The sequence below is a fragment of the Bufo gargarizans genome, chromosome 3 (genome assembly GCF_014858855.1).
Source record: "Bufo gargarizans isolate SCDJY-AF-19 chromosome 3, ASM1485885v1, whole genome shotgun sequence".
NCBI lineage: Eukaryota > Metazoa > Chordata > Amphibia > Anura > Bufonidae > Bufo > Bufo gargarizans.
This window is the reverse complement of record NC_058082.1, coordinates 561,319,744-561,343,925: the sequence shown is the minus strand read 5'-3', so window position 1 is coordinate 561,343,925 and position 24,182 is coordinate 561,319,744.

Sequence of the window (24,182 nt, the reverse complement as noted above, 5' to 3'; positions counted from 1 at the left end):
ATAAAAAAATTAACTCCCCTCATCCAATTGATCGCGCAGCTGGCATCGTCTTCTTGCTTCTTCTTTCAGGACCTGCAAAAGGACCTTTGACAACGTAATCTTCTATCTTCATTCAGCAGGACCTGCACTGACGTCACCGCGCTCACCACGTCATCAAAGGTCCTTTTGCAGGTCCTGAAAGTAGAAGCAAGAAGACGATGCCGGCTGTGCGAACAAGTGGATGAGATGAGTTATTTTATTTTTTAACCCCTCAAGCCACATTTTAGTATTATTTTCCTTTATAACCATATAATAAGGGAAAATAATACAGTAAATTGACTTTTATCAATTTACTAACATCATCTCCTAGCAACCATGCGTGAAAATCGCACCGCATCCGCACTTGCTTGCGGATGCTTGTGATTTTCACGCAGACCCATTCATTTCTATGGGACCTGCGTTGCGTGAAAAACGCAGAATATAGAACCTGCTGCGATTTTCACGCAACAAACAAATCACCGCTCATCTGAACAGCCCCATTGAAGTGAATGGGTCCGGAATCAGTGCGGGTGCAATGCGTTCACCTCACGCATTGCACCCGCGCGGAATTCTTGCCCTTGTGAAAGGGGCCTTAGAGGGTCAGACAATTTACTGCTTTTTCATTTTTGTTTTTTCTCTTTATCTTCCCAGAGCCATATCTTTTTTTTATTTTTCCATTCACATGGCTATATAAAGGCTTGTAAGGGACAAGTTGTAATTTGTTATGGCACCATTTTCTATTGCATACAATGTAGTGGGAAGATGGAAAAATTCTAAATGGGGTGGAATTGGATTGTTTTTACAGCGTTAACTGCAGTAAAAGTGACCTGTTACCCTCTGGGTCAGTACAATTACAGCAATATCACGTTTGTATAGTTTTCCCTGAAATACTTAATACTGATTTAAACTTTTTTTTCTTTTTGTTGCCATTTTCTGACCCCCATTACTTTTTTATATTTATGTCTATGGAGCTGTGTGAGGGATATTTTTTTTTTGTGGGGGATCTGTACATTTCATTGATAATATTTTGGGGTGTGTATGACTTGATCACATTTAATTCAATCTTTTTTTTGGGAGGTGAAATGACAAAAAAACGGCAAATTGGCTATTGCGAATTGCATTCTGTAAAGGATATTTATCCATTACAGAACACAGCATTCAGTATATTACAATGCAGTGCTGCCACCTGCTGGTCACAGTTAACCACAGCATCTGAGGGGTTAAATGTCGCCGTTATTGTCAATCGCAGATATTAGCCCCGTGCCTCTACTGTTTGAAACAACGGAAACCCAGCAACTATGGCGCCTGCTGCGTTCACGAGCAGGAGCTATATTTAAAGTGACAACTTCTTCTGTACATGTTTGGCAGAGGTTGTCAAGGAGCAGAGGCGTTGCTAGGGTCTCAAAAGATCCGGGGCCCAAGCCCCAATGAATATGGCCCAATTCTCTGTCGACCAATATTCCTCCGTTTACTGTCCTCAGAAATTATAATTCCTCAGCCCCTCCACCCATGTAAATAACATTATTTTTCTCCTCCGCCATAGAGTCCCTAATAAATACCATCACACATCTCTCTAGCCCCCTCCAAAATATAGACCCATGTAAATAACATCACACCATCTCTCCAGCCCCCTCCAATATACAGTCCCATGTAAATAACATCCCTCTCTATCTACAGCCCTCTCCAAAATACAGTCCTATGTAAATAACATCATCTCCTCCCCAGCCGCCATCAACATACAGTCCCATGTAAATAACATCACCCTCTCTATATTCAGTCCCATGTAAATAACTTTCCTCCCTTTAGCCCTAACATACAGTCCCAGTAAAGAACTACAACTCCCAGCATTGCTCTGCCTCTCCCTTCACTTACCTCTCCTCATGTAGCAGACATCACCTCAGCTTCTTCCCAGGACTTCTCATCCCTGCTGAGCCGTCCTCTCCTGCACTGGTCACATGATGGTGACATCATCACAGGTCCTTTTCAGCTACTGCATTTAGAACTGATCACATGGACTATGATGTCCTTCAGCTCTTGCAGGGCATTAGATTCAATTGTATTGCCGTACTGAGGATGGCAATATAGTTTGGTCTATCTGGCAGGCAGGACATTCGGGGCCTGGGACAAAACATCAGGGGCCAGGGCCCGAATGTTTTAACCTAGCAACGCCCCTGTCAAGGAGTTAATGAAAAACATCAAAAGCAATCAAATCTCAAAAACTGTTTATACTGTACTATATATAAATGCAGATTTTGAACTTTGTGTATGAAGTAAAAGTGTGTTTGCTGATCGGACAACCATTCATCTTCCCAGTACAGTTTTAGAAAAGACACTTCTTGGTGGTTACAATGGTCCTCAAAAACAATGTTTTTTGAGGCCCATAGAGTTGAGAAATTAGCAATAACCTCTTCCTCATGTCTAATAAAAACCCTGGCATCATCAGTTTTACAAATTTAGAGTTGTGGTGAAATTATTTTATCATACAGACATTTTAGAAGTTAACAGAATATTTTTAATATACTCTACCTTGGAGGTCCTCTCTATAGGATCCTCATTTTTAGCCAGAGTGGAGAGCATCTCTTGATCTGGAGGACCTGTCCTGTCCTGTATTATACAGACAACCCAAGGATGTGAATGAGCTCTGTGTAATGCTTCATTTCACCTGTGGGGGCACTACAGGTCAATTGTACACTTGTGCCCAGATTTTCCATCACATTTCTGAGGACCTCAGCAAGGAGACAATTTGTGATCGGCTTATTGTAGAGATTATCCAAACAGGACAACCATTTTTAGCAGATCATTCCAATGGTAATGCCAAGTGTCCTTGATTTACAGTATATAGCAGGACAGAAACCATTTAGGAACAAATCTATAATAATGGTAATGCTCCGAGCAATTCATCTTTGCATTTTGTTCTGTAGCATTTCTCAATAGATCTGGAATGAGAATATGTAATATTATTGCGAAACAATGCTAAAAATAATTTTAAAAAGTTCTGAGTACATTCCCCTGATATCAAAACAGTGTACCACTTACAGAAGTTTCATCAGACGAGGCAACCCCTCCGAGAATGCAGTCACGACAGCAATTAATAGATGGTCATGGGACCAAGCCTCTGATGTAGCCATCTGATTTTTCTGGTGAAACCCTTGTTGAATTAGCCAGTTTCATTGCAGTGGTTGGCAATTAGCCATCTAGACAGTATGTGCTTGAGTCCACCAGAGTGTCTCATAGAACATGGAATACATCAAGGGCTTGAGTTTCGTCTGACTCATAGACGGTTGTCATGAAAGGAAAAGGTCATGCCCATTATGATGTCAATGTATCCTACAAGGGCATATGGACAGGGATTGCCTTTATGAGATTATCCTCACCCTTGAAATATTAGGATTTTACACTGCCCATCTTCTGATTAGGCCTCATGCAGGTGACTATATCCATTTTGCGGTCTGCAAATCGTGGATTCTCGAAACATGGATACTGGCCGTGTGCATCCCAACATTTCTTTTTAACTCCTGTAGAAATGTCCTATCCTGTTATATCTTTTTTTTGCGGGGCCGCAGAATGGACATATGGATGCAGGTAGCATACAATGTGTTTTTCGCATCCTTTGCGGACCCCTTGAAATGAACGGGTCTAATCTGCACAAAATGCGGATGTGGACTGACTATACGGTAGTGTACATGAGGACTTATTGTTGTCCTTTCTCTCCAGATAGAACCACATACCTTAAAAAAAAGTTAGCTAAGATCCATAATATCCCTCATGCACCTAGCCCCCACATTTTTATCCAATTTCTAAAACTTGTGTTACTGTTGTATGATGGTTCTATTGTCAAATGTTGGATTTTCCTCATGCCAAACATGGTGGGATCTATGTTCCCCAAACAGTTCAACTTTTCTACTGCAAGAAAATTTACACTAGCACATCCAAAGTCACAGGTGTACATCCATAAAGCTAACATACAAACAGCAAACAATATATGGCAGCACACTGTTATACATGCAAAGAATAGAACTAGGAATTAGAGATTATTCTAAATTACCGTGGTACTATATCTACTTTACATGAAAAATTGAAGCTCTTTGCGACCATTTTTGATCAAACGTGTGTCGAGCCCATCTACCAACATCAAGGTGGCTTCTGAAAATGGGTACCTAACACTAACAGAACTGCCTCTTCTAGGCCTAACTTAAGCCTACAATGTTCAGGGTGGTAGTAGATGGGCCCAACACGAGTTTGATTTGCATTTTTCATATATAGTAGGTATAGTACCACTGTAATCCAGAATAATATCAAGTGTACCATGGGTCCTGGGCTGATATCCAGCAGCACCACTGTTTTGTCCCGCATTTTTACGTGCAAGGGTGTCTGAGCTGCGGCCACGCAATTACCCGTTAGATGACAGACGTGATTGACAGCCACTCTCCTCTACCTCTAGCAGTAATGGATAGAATCTGAGAAAACTCAGATTCCATCCATTTTACCCTTTCTGCACCATGATTATTGCAGAAAGAGGGATCAGGCTTTATATATACTCTCTCTCTCTCATATATATATATATATATATATATATATATATATATATATACACACTCCTAAACATTGAAATTGAAACAGCAAGAAAGACAAAGTAGATGTGTGTAGGCAGCAGTAATGATGGTCGTAATCCTCCCTGAGTCTCACTGTAGATACACTTTACGGTCTTTCCAAACAACCACGGGAATGCAATTCCATTTTTATTAACACTTTCTTTGGATGGCCAGTCTGTCTTTCCACTTACAGTAAAGCCTTTTGCCATAGATGAGCATTACTTTACTGTCTTAATTCTGTGCAGCCTTGGTTCTCAACCATCTGTTCTCTATCCCTTAGTCTTTCAGTTCAGTTGCTTCTCTGGCAGTTTTCAGTCTCAGTCCCCTGGAGCACACACATATACATGCTCACTTTAGACCTGCAAAGCCTCTCTAGGCTGTTACTACCAAGGATGCAGCCAGACTGGTCCGTGAACCAGCCACAGCACCAGAGGAGGTAGGACCAGCCTAACCAAGACTGCTAGTTTTAACTGTATGCTGCCCCTACATAACCATTAGGAATTAACAGTTCAGAATTGAAAAGAGAACATGCTACCATTTCAGTACTTAGGCAATAAAGTACAACATTTAACTTTTTAGCATGGAATTGACTCTTTAGCAGTGAGCTGCTGGGTCACTGCACCACCTCTTTCAAAGGCTATAATGGTGCACAGTAAGGAGGCTGGAATGGAGATATAGTCTTTTCAGCGATGAGTAGAATTGAGCGAACCTGCATTTTGGCAGGTTTGGGTTTTAAGTGAATTACATAATGGATTCCGTTCTCACAGAATCCATCGCATAAGTCAATGTCGGCATGCCGCATAATGCAAGTGTATGACCAGCTCCGAGGGCTCCGTTCTGCTGGCCATACACTTGTATTATGACGCATGCCTCTTAAGGTATTCCGTTTGGCATGCCAGCATTAAGTTACGTTATGGATTCCGTGAGCACCTGTGGACCTCTGGCTGTTGCAAAACTACAACACCCAGCATTCCCGAATGGCCTACAGTTATCAGCCTACAGCAGGGCATGGTGGGAGTTGTAGTTTTACAACAGCTGGAGGGCCGCAGATTGAGCATCTCTGCATTACGTAATTCACTTAAACCCCGAACCTGAACCCGAACTAGAACCTGCCAAAAGGCAGGTTCGCTCAACTCTAGCGATGAGTCCCGCTTTTGTCTCGGAAGCAGTGATAACTGGAGCTTGGTCTGGAGACCACATGGGCAATGCCATGAAAAGGCCTTCACAAGGGAACGTCACACCGTGGAGTATGCGGTGACATAATATACAGTAGCCAGACCACTATAGTCCTCATTTTAGATACACTAACATCTCAGTGTTACATTGATTTGGTTGTAGGGTCTTTTTCCAGAAGGACAAGACCAAGCTGCATGTTGCTCTGAGCAGCCTGCATGGTTAAACATGCTACCATGGTGTCCACCATTTCATGAATCCATCACAGCTTCAATTCCATTTTTCTGCTAATATAAAGGAACAGAAAAACGCAATTCATGTGTGGATGTGAACTCAGCTGTAGTGCTACAAAAATGTATTAAAATAAATTCGTTTTTTGATGAGGATGAAAGTAACCTTTAACGGAAGACATCAGGCAAAACGTATACAATGTGCTATACCTAGTGCTAGACTCGAGGGGGAGGAGCACGACACAGGTTCAAATAACGCCAAAAAGAGAAATCCTTTGACGACCAATAAGAAATTATTATAGGAAATAATTCAAGGGGGAAAATACAATGAACACATACTTTTTGCCCTCTATACTTCTTAAAGGTTTAGCAATGATAATCGTCTGCATTTTATCCCCAGTTTAGCGAGTTTAGAGAATTTAGATAAGATTCTCCTAAGGCAGTGTTTTGGAAGGTATTGTGTTGGTGTATGTATAATGCATAGGGGGATGCCTATATGGAATATCCCTTAAATAGGAGAAGTGTCTGACCTTGGAGTTTAATGTCTAAGAAAATGCACTAGATTCCAAAGTTATAGTGTTGGGCGTGGATCCTTGCCCCGCCCCTTGTTAAGTCTAAAGAGTTTTAGTTTGGAGTTAGCTAGGAGAGAAGAGTGAGAAAACAACTCCACGTACTCCATTCCTTACAAGAATGTACTAAAGCTACAGAGACTCGGCAATCTCTGAATGATCTACAGAAAGAAGGAAAGAGAGAAAGGTATCCTGCTAACTAAGCTATATAGACTTTACTGCAGTGAGGGGAATACTGTTAAGATACTCTTCATACCTGGTCATGACTTGACCACTAATATCTTAAAAACATGTATGTGCGAATTACAGGCAGGATTGCAAAAATGAAATTGCCAGCCATAGGTTCTGCAGGAAGAGACTTGAGAGTGACAGAGAGGAGATCAGAAAAAGGAGTTCCGGCACTGGATAATTATTTGTTGCGTTGTCTTCATTTTTCCATTTCACATTAGGTTACATATGATGGACATCCCCTCCCGCCACCTCCGGTTAGGTCGACATGTTTCGAACTGCAATGTTCTTAATCATAACCTCGTGGTGTATCCGGTTTCAGGGAATCTTATGGACCTCATCCTCCAATAGAAAGTTACTGAGAGAGAAGGGTGGAAAAGAAATCTGGTTAGTGGGGGAAGGGCGCACAGACCAGGTGAAGGGGATGAACAAAAAAAGTAATAGAAGGAAGAGAGAGCTATGATCTCCGAACCCAACACATCACACCCAGAATCCTATAACACCAGCTCTATTTATACATTGTGCAAAACATATGCATTTATCGCAATAAACATAAGTAGAAAAACCAGCAAATACAGCTAAAAACTTCTCCATATGTACTTAACAGTTAACAATTACTCCTGACCGTTGTGCACGTCTGATCTGCAACTACAGGAAACGTTTGGTTGAAGTTATTGCTGCCAAAGGAGGTTCAACCAGTTATTGAATCCAAGGGTTCACATACTTTTTTCACCTGCACTGTAAATGTTTACATGGTGTGTTCAATAAAAACATGGTAACACTTAATTCTTTGTGTGTTATTAGTTTAAGCAGACTGTGATTGTCTATTGTTGTGACTTAGATGAAGATCAGATCACATTTTATGACTAATTTGTGCAGAAATCCATATAATTCAAAAGGGTTCACATACTTTTTCTTGCAACTGTATAGAGCTGGTGTTAGAGGATTCTGGGTGTGATGTGTTGGGTTTGGAGATCATAGCTCTCTACTTCCTTTCTTGTTCATCCCCTTCACCTGGTCTGTGTTCCCTTCCCCGACTATCCAGATTTCTTTCCCACCCTTCTCTCTGAGTAACTTTCTATTGGAGGATGAGGTCCATAAGATTCCCTGAAACCGGAGGTTATGATTAAGAACATTGCAGTTCGAAACATGTCGACCTAACCGGAGGTGGTGGGAGGTGATGTCCATCATATGTAACCTAACCGGAGGTGGTGGGAGGTGATGTCCATCATATGTAACCTAACCGGAGGTGGTGGGAGGTGATGTCCATCATATGTAACCTAACCGGAGGTGGTGGGAGGTGATGTCCATCATATGTTACCTAACCGGAGGTGGTGGGAGGTGATGTCCATCATATGTTACCTAACCGGAGGTGGTGGGAGGTGATGTCCATCATATGTAACCTAACCGGAGGTGGTGGGAGGTGATGTCCATCATATGTTACCTAACCGGAGGTGGTGGGAGGTGATGTCCATCACCAGTACAGCTAAAAACTTCTCCATATGTATTTAACAGTTAACAACATTCTGTGTTCTGTAAAATAAACGCACAATGTGAATATAATCCAAACTTCGATTAGGACTAAAAACTCAGGGGAAACAAACAGTAAGAGGGACACCCCTGCAAAATGTGAAAATTTGCGGTGCAAACAACTGAGTTTGATAATTTCATACATACCGACACTTTCTCAATTGGAAGTCACATTAATTGTAACACGACAGGTGTGATTTATGCCATAAAATGCTCTTCATGCGATCTCATGTACGTGGGAAGTACAAGTAGACAATTCAAGGCAAGGTTCCGAGAGCATCTTAAATATATCGTCAACCGCCTAGTGACAGGCATAGCTAATGCAGCAAACCATTTTATAGTGGAACATAATCACAATACAAATAGCGTATGCATTTGAGAAAGTGACAGTTCCTCCAAGAGTATCAAAAGAAAGACCGACACTTCACTCTTGGTCAAAGTAGTGAACTACTTTGAACAAGAGTGAAGTGCCGGTCTTTCTTTTGATATTAAAGTGGGTCCTCCTACCCTGGACGCGAGCACCACGATTCTTGAGAGGAGTGCCAACTGTTTGAACTTTTGTGCATCTAGTTCCTAACTTCAAGAAAAAAAAAATACTTTTACGTGAGACATACTGGATTTTTAGATTAAACACGAGGTTTCCATCAGGACTCAATTTAAAAAAAGAATTGATGCACTTCTATTAAATGTTGCAATATTTTATTTATAATGACCGATATGGGAAATCAATCCTACAGGCCATGTAGTGTCACTGTTAACTCAGAGAGAGAACTACACAGGGAGTATGTTTTTATTCTCTCTTACTGTTTGTTCCCCCTGAGCTTTTAGCTGTTAATCCTAATCGAAGTTTGGATTATATTCACATTGTGCGTTTATTTTACAGAACAGAGAATGTTGTTAACTGTTAAATACATATGGAGATGTATTTTCTGTACTTGAATTTTCATTTTTTTCTACTTATGTTTATTGCAATAAATACATATGTTTTGCACAATATATACAGTTGCAAGAAAAAGTATGTGAACCCTTTGGAATGATATGGATTTCTGCACAAATTAGTCATGAAATGTGATCAAGTCACAACAATAGACAATCACAGTCTGCTTAAACTGATAGCACACAAATAGGGATGAGCGAACTCGAACTGTATAGTTCGGGTTCGTACCGAATTTTGGGGTGTCCGTGACACGGACCCGAACCCGGACATTTTCGTAAAAGTCTGGGTTCGGGTTCGGTGTTCGTCGCTTTCTTGGCGCTTTTTGACGCTTTCTTGGCGCTTTTGTGACGCTTTCTTGGCGCTTTTTGAAAGGCTGCAAAGCAGCCAATCAACAAGCGTCATACTACTTGCCCCAAGAGGCCGTCACAGCCATGCCTACTATTGGCATGGCTGTGATTGGCCAGAGCACCATGTGACCCAGCCTCTATTTAAGCTGGAGTCACATAGCGCCGCCCGTCACTCTGCTCTGATTAGCGTAGGGAGAGGTTGCGGCTGTGACAGTAGGGCGAGATTAGGCAGATTAACTCCTCCAAAAGACTTGATTAATTGATCGATCTGCAGCTGTGGGTCATTGAGCTGCTGAAATTCAAATGCTCACTGTTTTTAGGCTGCCCAGAACGTTTGTCAGTCACTTTTTTCTGGGGTGATCGGCGGCCATTTTGTGTCTTGTGGTGCGACAGCACAAGCTGCGACCAAGTGCATTTAACCCTCAATGGTGTGGTTGTTTTTTGGCTAAAGCCTACATCAGGGTAAAGCTGTCACACCAAGTGCATTTAACCCTCAGTAGTGTGGTTGGTCAAGCTGTCACACCAAGTGCATTTAACCAGCAATAGTCTGTTCATTTTTTGGCCATATACTACATCAGGGGCAAGCTGCGCCCGTCACCAAGTGCATTTAACCAGCAATAGTGTGGTTATTTTTTGGCCATATCCCAGTCTAATTCTGTCAGTAAATCCATACCGGTCACCCAGCGCCTAAATACTAGGCCTCAAATTTATATCCCGCTAAATCTGTCATTACCGCTGTACTGTTGTGGCTGGGCAAGTTATTTAGTGTCCGTCAAAGCACATTTTTTGTTCTGGGTTGAAGTACAATTCCCAATTTAGCAATTTCATAATTTAGTGGTTTCTGCTGTATCAGAGCTATTTGAAATTTATCCCTAAAAGGGTATATAATATTCAAGGTGCACATAGGGTCATTCAGAATAACTTCACACACACGCTACTGTGCATTTCCAAGTCTAATTCTGTCAGTAAATCCATACCGGTCACCCAGCGCCTAAATACTAGGCCTCAAATTTATATTCAGCTGAATTTGAATACAATACATTGGGCCAAATAATATTTTTGTTGTTGTGGTGAACGATAACAATGAGGAAAACATCTAGTAAGGGACGCGGACGTGGACATGGTCGTGGTGGTGTTAGTGGACCCTCTGGTGCTGGGAGAGGACGTGGCCGTTCTGCCACATCCACACGTCCTAGTGTACCAACTACCTCAGGTCCCAGTAGCCGCCAGAATTTACAGCGATATATGGTGGGGCCCAATGCCGTTCTAAGGATGGTAAGGCCTGAGCAGGTACAGGCATTAGTCAATTGGGGGGCCGACAGTGGATCCAGCACGTTCACATTATCTCCCACCCAGTCTTCTGCAGAAAGCGCACAGATGGCGCCTGAAAACCAACCCCATCAGTCTGTCACATCACCCCCATGCATACCAGGGAAACTGTCTCAGCCTCAAGTTATGCAGCAGTCTCTTATGCTGTTTGAAGACTCCGCTGGCAGGGTTTCCCAAGGGCATCCACCTAGCCCTTCCCCAGCGGTGAAAGACATAGAATGCACTGACGCACAACCACTTATGTTTCCTGATGATGAGGACATGGGAATACCACCTCAGCATGTCTCTGATGATGACGAAACACAGGTGCCAACTGCTGCGTCTTTCTGCAGTGTGCAGACTGAACAGGAGGTCAGGGATCAAGACTGGGTGGAAGACGATGCAGGGGACGATGAGGTCCTAGACCCCACATGGAATGAAGGTCATGCCACTGACTTTCACAGTTCGGAGGAAGAGGCAGTGGTGAGACCGAGCCAACAGTGTAGCAAAAGAGGGAGCAGTGGGCAAAAGCAGAACACCCGCCGCCAAGAGACTCCGCCTGCTACTGACCGCCGCCATCTGGGACCGAGCACCCCAAAGGCAGCTTCAAGGAGTTCCCTGGCATGGCACTTCTTCAAACAATGTGCTGACGACAAGACCCCAGTGGTTTGCACGCTGTGCCATCAGAGCCTGAAGCGAGGCATTAACGTTCTGAACCTGAGCACAACCTGCATGACCAGGCACCTGCATGCAAAGCATGAACTGCAGTGGAGTAAACACCTTAAAACCAAGGAAGTCACTCAGGCTCCCCCTGCTACCTCTTCTGCTGCTGCCGCCTCGGCCTCTTCTGCTGCTGCCGCCTCGGCCTCTTCCTCCGCCTCTGGAGGAACGTTGGCACCTGCCGCCCAGCAAACAGGGGATGTACCACCAACACCACCACCACCTCCGTCACCAAGCATCTCAACCATGTCACATGGCAGCGTTCAGCTCTCCATCTCACAAATATTTGAGAGAAAGCGTAAATTCCCACCTAGCCACCCTCGATCCCTGGCCCTGAATGCCAGCATTTCTAAACTACTGGCCTATGAAATGCTGTCATTTAGGCTGGTGGACACAGACAGCTTCAAACAGCTCATGTCGCTTGCTGTCCCACAGTATGTTGTTCCCAGCCGGCACTACTTCTCCAAGAGAGCCGTACCTTCCCTGCACAACCAAGTATCCGATAAAATCAAGTGTGCACTGCCCAACGCCATCTGTGGCAAGGTCCACCTAACCACACATACGTGGACCAGTAAGCACGGCCAGGGACGCTATATCTCCCTAACTGCACACTGGGTAAATGTAGTGGCAGCTGGGCCCCAGGCGGAGAGCTGTTTGGCGCACGTCCTTCCGCCGCCAAGGATCACAGGGCAACATTCTTTGCCTCCTGTTGCCACCTCCTTCTACTCGACTTCCTCCTTCTCTTCTTCCACCTGCTCATCTAGTCAGCCACACACCTTCACCACCAACTTCAGCACAGCCCGGGGTAAACGTCAGCAGGCCATTCTGAAACTCATATGTTTGGGGGACAGGCCCCACACCGCACAGGAGTTGTGGCAGGGTATAGAACAACAGAACGACGAGTGGTTGCTGCCGGTGAGCCTCAAGCCCGGCCTGGTGGTGTGTGATAATGGGCGAAATCTCGTTGCAGCTCTGGGACTAGCCAGTTTGAAGCACATCCCTTGCTTGGCGCATGTGCTGAATTTGGTGGTGCAGAAGTTCATTCACAACTACCCCGACATGTCAGAGCTGCTGCATAAAGTGCGGGCCGTCTGTTCGCGCCTCCGGCGTTCACATCCTGCTGCTGCTCGCCTGTCTGCGCTACAGCGTAACTTCGGCCTTCCCGCTCACCGCCTCATATGCGACGTGCCCACCAGGTGGAACTCCACCTTGCACATGCTGGACAGACTGTGCGAGCAGCAGCAGGCCATAGTGGAGTTTCAGCTGCAGCACGCACTGGTCAGTCGCACTACAGAACAGCACCACTTCACCACCAATGACTGGGCCTCCATGCGAGACCTGTGTGCCCTGTTGCGCTGTTTCGAGTACTCCACCAACATGGCCAGTGGCGATGACGTCGTTATCAGCGTTACAATACCACTTCTATGTCTCCTTGAGAAAACACTTAGGGCGATGATGGAAGAGGAGGTGGCCCAGGAGGAGGAGGAGGAGGAGGAAGAGGGGTCATTTTTAGCACTTTCAGGCCAGTCTCTTCGAAGTGACTCAGAGGGAGGTTTTTGGCAACAGCAGAGGCCAGGTACAAATGTGGCCAGCCAGGGCCCACTACTGGAGGACGAGGAGGACGAGGATGAGGAGGAGGTGGAGGAGGATGAGGATGAAGCATGGTCACAGCGGGGTGGCACCCAACGCAGCTCGGGTCCATCACTGGTGCGTGGCTGGGGGGAAAGGCAGGACGATGACGATACACCTCCCACAGAGGACAGCTTGTCCTTACCCCTGGGCAGCCTGGCACACATGAGCGACTACATGCTGCAGTGCCTGCGCAACGACAGCAGAGTTGCCCACATTTTAACGTGTGCAGACTACTAGGTTGCCACCCTGCTGGATCCACGCTACAAAGACAATGTGCCCACCTTACTTCCTGCACTGGAGCGTGATAGGAAGATGCGCGAGTACAAGCGCACGTTGGTAGACGCGCTACTGAGAGAATTCCCAAATGTCACAGGGGAACAAGTGGAAGCCCAAGGCCAAGGCAGAGGAGGAGCAAGAGGTCGCCAAGGCAGCTGTGTCACGGCCAGCTCCTCTGAGGGCAGGGTTAGCATGGCAGAGATGTGGAAAAGTTTTGTCAACACGCCACAGCTAACTGCACCACCACCTGATACGCAACGTGTTAGCAGGAGGCAACATTTCACTAACATGGTGGAACAGTACGTGTGCACACCCCTCCACGTACTGACTGATGGTTCGGCCCCATTCAACTACTGGGTTTCTAAATTGTCCACGTGGCCAGAGCTAGCCTTTTATGCCTTGGAGGTGCTGGCCTGCCCGGCGGCCAGCGTTTTGTCTGAACGTGTATTCAGCACGGCAGGGGGCGTCATTACAGACAAACGCAGCCGCCTGTCTACAGCCAATGTGGACAAGCTGACGTTCATAAAAATGAACCAGGTATGGATCCCACAGGACCTGTCCGTCCCTTGTCCAGATTAGACATTAACTACCTCCCCTTACCCATATATTATTGTACTCCAGGGCACTTCCTCATTCAATCCTATTTTTATTTTCATTTTACCATTATATTGCGAGGCTACCCAAATTTGAATGAACCTCTCCTCTGTCTGGGTGCCGGGGCCTAAATATATGCCAATGGACTGTTCCAATGTTGGGTGACGTGAAGCCTGATTCTCTGCTATGACATGCAGACTGATTCTCTGCTGACATGAAGCCAGATTGTCTGTTACGGGACCTCTCTCCTCTGCCTGGGTGCTGGGCCTAAATATCTGACAATGGACTGTTGCATTGGTGGCTGACGTGAAGCCTGATTCTCTGCTATGATATGAAGACTGATTCTCTGCTGACATGAAGCCAGATTCTCTGTTACGGGACCTCTCTCCTCTGCCTGGGTGCTGGGCCTAAATATCTGACAATGGACTGTTGCATTGGTGGCTGACGTGAAGCCTGATTCTCTGCTATGATATGAAGACTGATTCTCTGCTGACATGAAGCCAGATTGTCTGTTACGGGACCTCTCTCCTCTGCCTGGGTGCTGGGCCTAAATATATGCCAATGTACTGTTGCACTGGTGGCTGACGTGAAGCCTGATTGTCTGTTACGGGACCTCTCTCCTCTGCCTGGGTGCTGGGCCTAAATATCTGACAATGGACTGTTGCATTGGTGGCTGACGTGAAGCCTGATTCTCTGCTATGATATGAAGACTGATTCTCTGCTGACATGAAGACAGATTCTCTGTTACGGGACCTCTCTCCTCTGCCTGGGTGCCGGGGCCTAAATATCTGAGAATGGACTGTTCCAGTGGTGGGTGACGTGAAGCCAGATTCTCTGCTATGGGACCTCTCTCCAATTGATTTTGTTTAATTTTTATTTATTTAATTTTTATTTTAATTCATTTCCCTATCCACATTTGTTTGCAGGGGATTTACCTACATGTTGCTGCCTTTTGCAGCCCTCCAGCCCTTTCCTGGGCTGTTTTACAGCCTTTTTAGTACCGAAAAGTTCGGGTCCCCATTGACTTCAATGGGGTTCGGGTTCGGGACGAAGTTCGGATCGGGTTCGGATCCCGAACCCGAACATTTCCGGGAAGTTCGGCCGAACTTCTCGAACCCGAACATCCAGGTGTTCGCTCAACTCTACACACAAATAATTAAATGTTACCATGTTTTTATTGAACACACCATGTAAACATTCACAGTGCAGGTGGAAAAAGTATGTGAACCCCTAGACTAATGACATCTCTGAGAGCTAATTGGAGTGAGGTTTCAGCCAACTGGAGTCCAATCAATGAGATGAGATTGGAGGTGTTGGTTAGAGCTGCCCTGCCCTATAAAAAACACACACCAGTTCTGGGTTTGCTTTTCACAAGAAGCATTGTCTGATGTGAATGATGCCTCGCACAAAAGAGCTCTCAGAAGACCTACGATTAAGAATTGTTGACTTGCATAAAGCTGGAAAAGGTTATAAAAGTATCTTCAAAAGCCTTGCTGTTCATCAGTCCACGGTAAGACAAATTGTCTATAAATGGAGAAAGTTCAGCACTGCTGCTACTCTCCATAGGAGTGGCCATCCTGTAAAGATGACTGCAAGAGCACAGGGCAGACTGCTCAGTGAGGAGGAGAAGAATCCTACAGTGTCAGCTATAGACTTACAAAAGTCTCTGGCATATCCTAACATCCCTGTTAGCGAATCTATAATACGTAAAACACTAAACAAGAATGGATTTCATGGGAGGATACCACAGAGGAAGCCACTGCTATCCAAAAAAATCATTGCTGCACGTTTGCAGTTTGCACAAGAGCACCTGGATGTTCCACAGCAGTACTGGCAAAATATTCTGTGGACAGATGAAACCAAAGTTGAGTTGTTTGTAAGAAACACACAACACTATGTGTGGAGAAAAAGAGGCACAGCACACCAACCATCAAAACCTCATCCCAACTGTGAAGTATGGTGGTGGGGGCATCATGGTTTGTGGCTGCTTTGCTGCATCAGGGCCTGGACGGATTGCTATCATCGAAGGAAAAATGAATTCCCAAGTTTATCAAGACATTTTGCAGGAGAATTTAATGCCATCTGTCCACCAGCTGAAGCTCAACAGAAGATGGGTAACCACCCAAAGCATAGAAGTAAATCAACAACAGAATGGCTTAAACAGAAGAAAATACGCCTTCTGGAGTGGCCCAGTCAGAGTCCTGACCTCAACCCGATTGAGATGCTGTGGCATGACCTCAAGAAAGCGATTCACACCAGACATCCCAAAAATATTGCTGAACTGAAACAGTTCTGTAAAGAGGAATGGTCAAGAATTACTCCTGACCGTTGTGCCCGTCTGATCTGCAACTACAGGAAACGTTTGGTTGAAGTTATTGCTGCCAAAGGAGGTTCAACCAGTTATTAAATCCAAGGGTTCACATACTTTTTCCACCTGCACTGTGAATGTTTACATGGTGTGTTCAATAAAAACATGGTAACATTTAATTCTTTGTGTGTTATTAGTTTAAGCAGACTGTGATTGTCTATTGTTGTGACTTAGATGAAGATCAGGTCATATTTTATGACAAATTTGTGCAGAAATCCATATAATTCCAAAGTGTTCACATACTTTTTCTTGCAACTCTATAGAGCTGGTGTTATAGGATTCTGGGTGTGATGTGTTGGGTTCAGAGATCATAGCTCTCTACTTCCTTTCTTGTTCATCCCCTTCACCTGGTCTGTGTTCCCTTCCCCCACTATCCAGATTTCTTTCCCACCCTTCTCTCTGAGTAACTTTCTATTGGAGGATGAGGTCCATAAGATTCCCTGAAACTGGATACACCACGAGGTTATGATTAAGAACATTGCAGTTCGAAACATGTCGACCTAACCGGAGGTGGTGGGAGGTGATGTCCATCATATGTAACCTAACCAGAGGTGGTGGGAGGTGATGTCCATCATATGTAACCTAACCGGAGGTGGTGGGAGGTGATGTCCATCATATGTAACCTAACCGGAGGTGGTGGGAGGTGATGTCCATCATATGTAACCTAACCGGAGGTGGTGGGAGGTGATGTCCATCATATGTAACCTAGCCGGAGGTGGTGGGAGGTGATGTCCATCATATGTAACCTAACCGGAGGTGGTGGGAGGTGATGTCCATCATATGTAACCTAATGTGAAATGGAAAATAAATACAACTCAACGAATAATTATCAAGTGCCGGAACTCCTTTTTCAGATTTTTTACATATGGAGAGCTAGCCTTGGCTCGTCTTATGCACGGAGGATAGTAGGTGAGCTGGACTTATTTCATATATCCGATAGAGAGGAGAGTATGATCATTTCCATCCTTGCTTAAATCCATACTAAATCTGGGGAGATTTGCACTTTATATTGTGGGAACAGTTTTTCCTCTCTTTGGATGTACTACAACTCTCATTTTGCACTACAGTAAAGAGAGACGTTTATTCTGTTAAATCTGGCCTGCTTACTGAGTACTGCACCGTACGCCGGCATTTTACTGTACACTCTCTACCTTGCACCCATACAAACACTCAACATCATGGGTTCCCCGACTACCATCAGGCAGGAACCCCAAACATCAGGGTAAAGAAAGGGTGTGCCCACCTTTCACTGCACATCCCCAGGGAGCAACAGTGTGAGTAAAGCTACTGTGAGGAATATTTGACTCCTAGGTGGCCCATATGTGATCCTACAAGGAGGTCTGTATTTATCCCACAGGTAAGCTACGTTTATGCCTAAGTGAACACAGTATGGAAAATTGGCCCAGTAATCACCAGATTTTCCCTATCAAATAGTTGAGAGATTATGTTCATGGGAAAGACTATGTTGGTGTGCAATTACATCAATGCTTAGAGTGTAATTGTAGAGCAGATCAGGAGGTTTTATTACATTGAGAACTTTCTTTATCAATGATATGAAAAGAAAAGGAGAAAAACTCTACAAAGTCTGGTCAGGAAAATCCATTGTGAGTTAAGGGGATATTTCAGTTTCATGATAGCGATGATGTGTCATCAATATCAGATTGGTGGGGTCTGACTCTTGGCACCAATCAGATGTTTGTAGAGGCTGTGGTGCTAGTGTGAGAGCTGCAGTCTCTTCAGTGTTTACCTGCTTGCTGTCTACGTTGGAGTGGTGGTGCAGTGTAATTACAGCTGTCTCTGTAATGGGAGAAGAAGGAGTAATTCTCCTGCACCACTGCCACAAGCGAGACGGTGGGAAGGTAAAGACTGAAGAGGACTAAGCGCTCCTGCAGTACCCCAGACCTCAGGGTATCTGCAATTTCTGTTATGTATTATTATGTATTTTCATATGTGTAGGCCATTCATTCCAGCAGAGAAATTATGGTTGGCAGCGGTTGGCAAGTACCTGGCTACTAACTACCCTCTTCCTCCTCTCTTGGTAGGAGTGGTCTGGTCCTGCTTCCTGCCAGAAAGGAGAGTTCCTGAGTAGACAGCAAGGAGATAGGAAGCAGATGGCATAGCTCCTACTCCTAATCCATATTCAGTTCTCCTGTGAGACCATCACTCCAGAGGGGTCATCAGAATCAAGAACACTGCTTCCCAGAAGCTTCAGTGTACAAAGAAAGCAGAGTGATCAGTGAAATCACAGCTTTACAGACCCTGCTGCAGTTGAGGGACTATTGGTCAGACACCCATCGCTTAAACAATCACGAGGTCAGACTAACATGAAGCCTGTAACACAGTGGACACCTATATCCACAAAGTGCCTTCAAGTGCCATTAAATTGCCACATAAACAGCCACCATAACCTTCTGATCTGGTGCCAAAAACGGTACTTTGTAATTAATATTGTTGGATATGCCACAAGTTCTAGTTTGCACTAAATAAAGAGACACTTTAATACTCTTAGTTCTGGCCTGCTTCTTCAAACCAGTATTCCACTGCACTGATCCTCAGGTAGAGGTGGCCTGAGGGAGTACACAGTGACACAACACCTCATCAGGGCCACTACTACTCCCATACTCTGCACCAACTCCTCAGGGGCTTGCTGCATGAAATTAGCATCACAAACAGGATTGTAGATAAAGAGAAGGAATCGGAACAGGATTGTGCCTCCGGGCCTCACTATTGATGGCCTAGACCAGGGGTGGCCAACCTGTGGCTCTTTGCTTCTTCAAGTGAGGCTCTAGCTGTGAAGCCAGGAAGCAGTCAGACTGGCTGACTCTCCACCCCATGCTCAGATCTCTTTTCCTGATTGGACACTGTTACTACTTTGCAGCTCCAGCTCACTCTCCACTACGTCCTGATGCACACAGTGTGAGAACGTAGTACGTGGCGATACGCACTATGACCTGACCTTGTGCTCATCAGGTCACAGTGGAAAGCGTGTCAGACCAACAGAGTAGCAGGTGCCCGAGCAGGAGCCCAGTGCCTGATCAGAAGAGGGAAGAGATTTTTTTAAATTATAGAACTGAGCATGCGGGCCTGATCTGAGCATAGGGGGGTCCAGATCTGGGCATTTGGGGTCTGATCTGAGCATGGGGGGGGTCCAGATATGAGCAATGGGGGTCTGATCTGAGCATGAGGGGGAAGATCTGAGCATGAGGGTTCAGATTTGAGCATGGGGGGTAGATCTGAGCATGGGGGTCTTGTTTGAGCATGGGTTGGTCAGGTCTGAGCATGGGGGGGCAGATCTGAAAGGGGGGGATATCTGAGCATGGGAGGGGGAGATCTGAGCACTGAGGGTCTGACACTATGAGTCTGATTTGTGTTGTCTGATCCAAGCATTGAGGGTCTTATTTTGGGGGTCTGATTTGGAGGTCTGATGAGGTTTGGGCATCTTATTGTAGGTCAGATAAGGATTGGGGATCTGATTTAGGAGCCTGATCTGAGGTTTGATGAAAAATATATTTTTAATTTTTTTCTCTGCTAATGAACAATAAGAAATAAATATTTTAGTAGACCTCAGATCAGATGAAAAATATATATTTTTTAATCTTATTTTTCTTTGTTAAAACCTAGGGCAAAAAATACGGTGACTTTGTGTAAATGTATAGTTTGTGGCTCCTGGTAGTCATACTTTTTTTGGGGGGCTCTTTGTGTATGTAAGGTTGGCCACCCCTGGCCTAGACAGCAGAGTAATCAGGGAAATTACAGCTTTACAGACATTGCTGTAAGGTGAGGGACTATGGCCTAGACACCCATCATCTAGCTAACATCAAGCCTGAATCACAGTGGGCACCTATGTCCACAAGTGCTTGTTAGTGTCAATCTATTGCCATACAACCAGCCACCATACCTCTTTATCTGGTGCCATAAACTGCACTTTGTACCTAATATTGTTGCTATTGGATGTACCATAAGTTATATTTTTCACTAAGTAAAGAGATACATTTAATTTTGGTCTGATTCTTCAATACTACATTTCCACTGCATCGATCCCCAGGGAGCTACGGCCTGAGTGAGTGCACCATGACACAACATCTCATCAGGGCCACTACCACTCCCATCCTCTGGATCAGCTCCCCAAGGGCTCGCTGCACTCACACTACCATCACAGACTCTTCAAACAGCTGATTGGTGGGGACCTCGACCAATCTGAAAATGATGATCTATCCTCAGGATAGGTAATCAATTTTGGAGCATTTATTCCTACAATTCTATGTTGTACCATTCCTCTATTATTCCTACTAGAGATTTATGGAAAAATTGCCAACTTCCCCATACCATTCCCCTCCTCAAAGGTGTGTGTCCCTGCACAGTCTGCAGCACTGATTGCACAGTTTCAGACTGTGCAGGGCCACATTTGGTCAGTGGCCAATTTATCCATACAACTCTAATAGGAATAACAGAGGAATGACACCCCATAGAGTCATACGAATAGAGGCACCAGAATTGTCATGTCATGGAATAAAATGTGAGTACTAAAACAGGTATGCCAGGTGGTGACAGGTCCGCTTTAAAGGGAACCAGATGCTTTGCAATCTATGGGCAGCGAGTGATAGAGCAGGAGGAACTGAGCAGATTGATAGATAGTTTTATGGGAAAAGATTCAGTAAAACTTGTAATTTATTGATCTAAATCCTTGCTCTTAGGAGTCCGGTAGGCAGTCCTATCAGTGATTGACAGCTATTTCTCTACATACTTAGCTACTCATACACATCCACAGATCAGTCGGCTAATATTGACTCCACAACATATATGTGTATTCAGTGGGGAAAGAGGAGAACGCCACTGCCTGACACCTCCAGCCATAGCTTATCTCATGAGAGGACAAAACGATCGGGCAAAAAAATTCGGCCAACATATTTGGTAATAATCTAGAAAAGTATTATAAAGATGGTACATAAAAATTGATAGGTAACTGTAGGATCTAATGATACCTAATACTCTCCAATATTGAGTAATCACTGCAATCGGGCCGATATCACACAGGAACATACCTGGTATACTGTAATATAACCTTCAAAATCAAGGTCAAAATTATAAAGCTGTCCCAAAGAACTTGCCCTACACCTGGCTTATTAGGGGACTATAACCAAAGGACAGACAGAAGTGCTTCCTGTCTGACCCCAAAGACCATCTCTCTCTCTGGAGGACCCGAGGTGTCCATGTGTTACACTAACAGCCCATTGATTTGAAGGGACACTGTGTAACGCTTCATGTCCCCTGTGATGGCGCTGCAGGGAAACTGAACACTTACTGCCAGGTTCTCATACTGATCATGGCTGATTGCTGGAGCAGGACAACCTGTAATCAGTTTATCACCAGAGAACCTTTGTACCAGAAAGGGACTGTCCGGTGTGGGGAACCCCTTTAATCATATGATTTCACAGCAGAGAACAGAGTGCTGAGAATCTAGAATGAATTAGGAAGCTCGGAAACATATGTATGTAATGGAAAGTTTGACCTCTGGTAACTTCTTCCAACACTTAGCTTGTCGTGTGAAAGCATCACTACATAAACATGGTGATAAGAGGATTATCTTGGAAGGGTCCAGCATGTCTACTGTCCTTCTGTTTAACAAATCAAGGTCGATGGTATAATCATCTCCTGGGTTTCTGTAGACACAGTAGAGCATAATAACGTGCAAGACAAAACACCCGACTTCCTGTTTGAGTTGTTCCTTCACCTCCTTTGGACACAGCAATTGTTTTAGTTTCATTTTCCTGACTATTGAAGACGGAATCGAGACGAGACCATAGATTTCTATTGAGCCCGTCCCCTGCAGGGGAAGGGGGGGGGGGGGGGGCAGAGAGAGCGATATGTGAGTGCTTCTCTCTCCTCTTTTCAGCAATCGGTGGGACTCTCAGCACCCAGACCCCCACCAATCAAAACTTTTGATATGTCTCTGTGACATATAAAAAAAAAAATATTTTGAAAACCCAGTGACCCTTTAATTTTATTTTTGGGAGGGGGAATAAATAAAGCAAATTTGCAATTTATGGGGTTTTGTTTTATCACGTTTTTTTAGTTCTCTCTGTGTGGTATAAATTACATTTATTCTGTGGGACAGTACGATTACAGCGATATCAAATTTATATATATTTTTATGTTTTACTATTTTTAAACTATACAAAGACTATAATAAAAGTTTTTGTGTCGCTGTATTTGGAGAGCCATAACTTTTTAAAAATTTTTCCAGGGCTTGTTTTTTGCGGGATGTGGACATCTTGATTGATAATGTTTTATGTACATATGACATTTTGATCACTTTTTATTACACTTTTCTTTTGGGAGGGAGATAAAGAAATAGCAATTCTAGCAAAGTTTTTTTTTAAAATTATTATTATTATATTATTTTATTTATAGCATTCTCATGCTGGTTACATAATAATTTTATAGTTTGGGTCATCATGGAAATAGTGTATGTGTTGTTGTTTTTTGTATATATTATATATATATATATATATATATATATATATATACTGTGTGTGTGTGTATATATATATATATATATATATATATATATATACAGTACAGACCAAAAGTTTGGACACACCTTCTCATTCAAAGAGTTTTCTTTATTTTCATGACTATAAAAATTGTAGATTGACACTGAAGGCATCAAAACTATGAATTAACACATGTGGAATTATATACATAACAAACAAGTGTGAAACAACTGAAAATATGTCATATTCTAGGTTCTTCAAAGTAGCCACCTTTTGCTTTGATTACTGCTTTCCACACTCTTGGCATTCTCTTGATGAGCTTCAAGAGGTAGTCACCTGAAATGGTTTTCACTTCACAGGTGTGCCCTGTCAGGTTTAATAAGTGGGATTTCTTGCCTTATAGATGGGGTTGGGACCATCAGTGGCGTTGAGGAGAAGTCAAGTGGATACACAGCTGATAGTCCTACTGAATAGACTGTTAGAATTTGTATTATGGCAAGAAAAAAGCAGCTAAGTAAAGAAAAACGAGTGGCCATCATTACTTTAAGAAATGAAGGTCAGTCAGCCGAAAAATTGGGAAAACTTTGAAAGTAAGGGCTATTTGACCATGAAGGAGAGTGATGCGGTGCTGCGCCAGATGACCTGGCCTCCACAGTCACCGGACCTGAGCCCAATCGAGATGGTTTGGGGTGAGCTGGACCGCAGAGTGAAGGCAAAAGGGCCGACAAGTGCTAAGCATCTCTGGAAACTCCTTCAAGACTGTTGGAAGACCATTTCAGGTGACTACCTCTTGAAGCTCATCAAGAGAATGCCAAGAGTATGTAAAGCATCAATCAAAGCAAAAGGTGGCTACTTTGAAGAACCTAGAATATGACATATTCTCAGTTGTTTCACACTTGTTTGTTATGTATATAATTCCACATGTGTTAATTCATAGTTTTGTTGCCTTTATAGTCATGAAAATAAAGAAAACTCTTTGAATGAGAAGGTGTGTCCAAACTTTTGGTCTGTACTGTATATATATTAAGGCATTTTTATTTGGGAAAAGGGTATTCAGTTTTGTTTTTGTCTTTTTCATTTTGATACTTTTTTTAACTCCCACTAGGGGACTGATTGTGATCTTCTGTACTGCAGTGTATCATTTCTCTAGCAAAACCTTGCAGGTG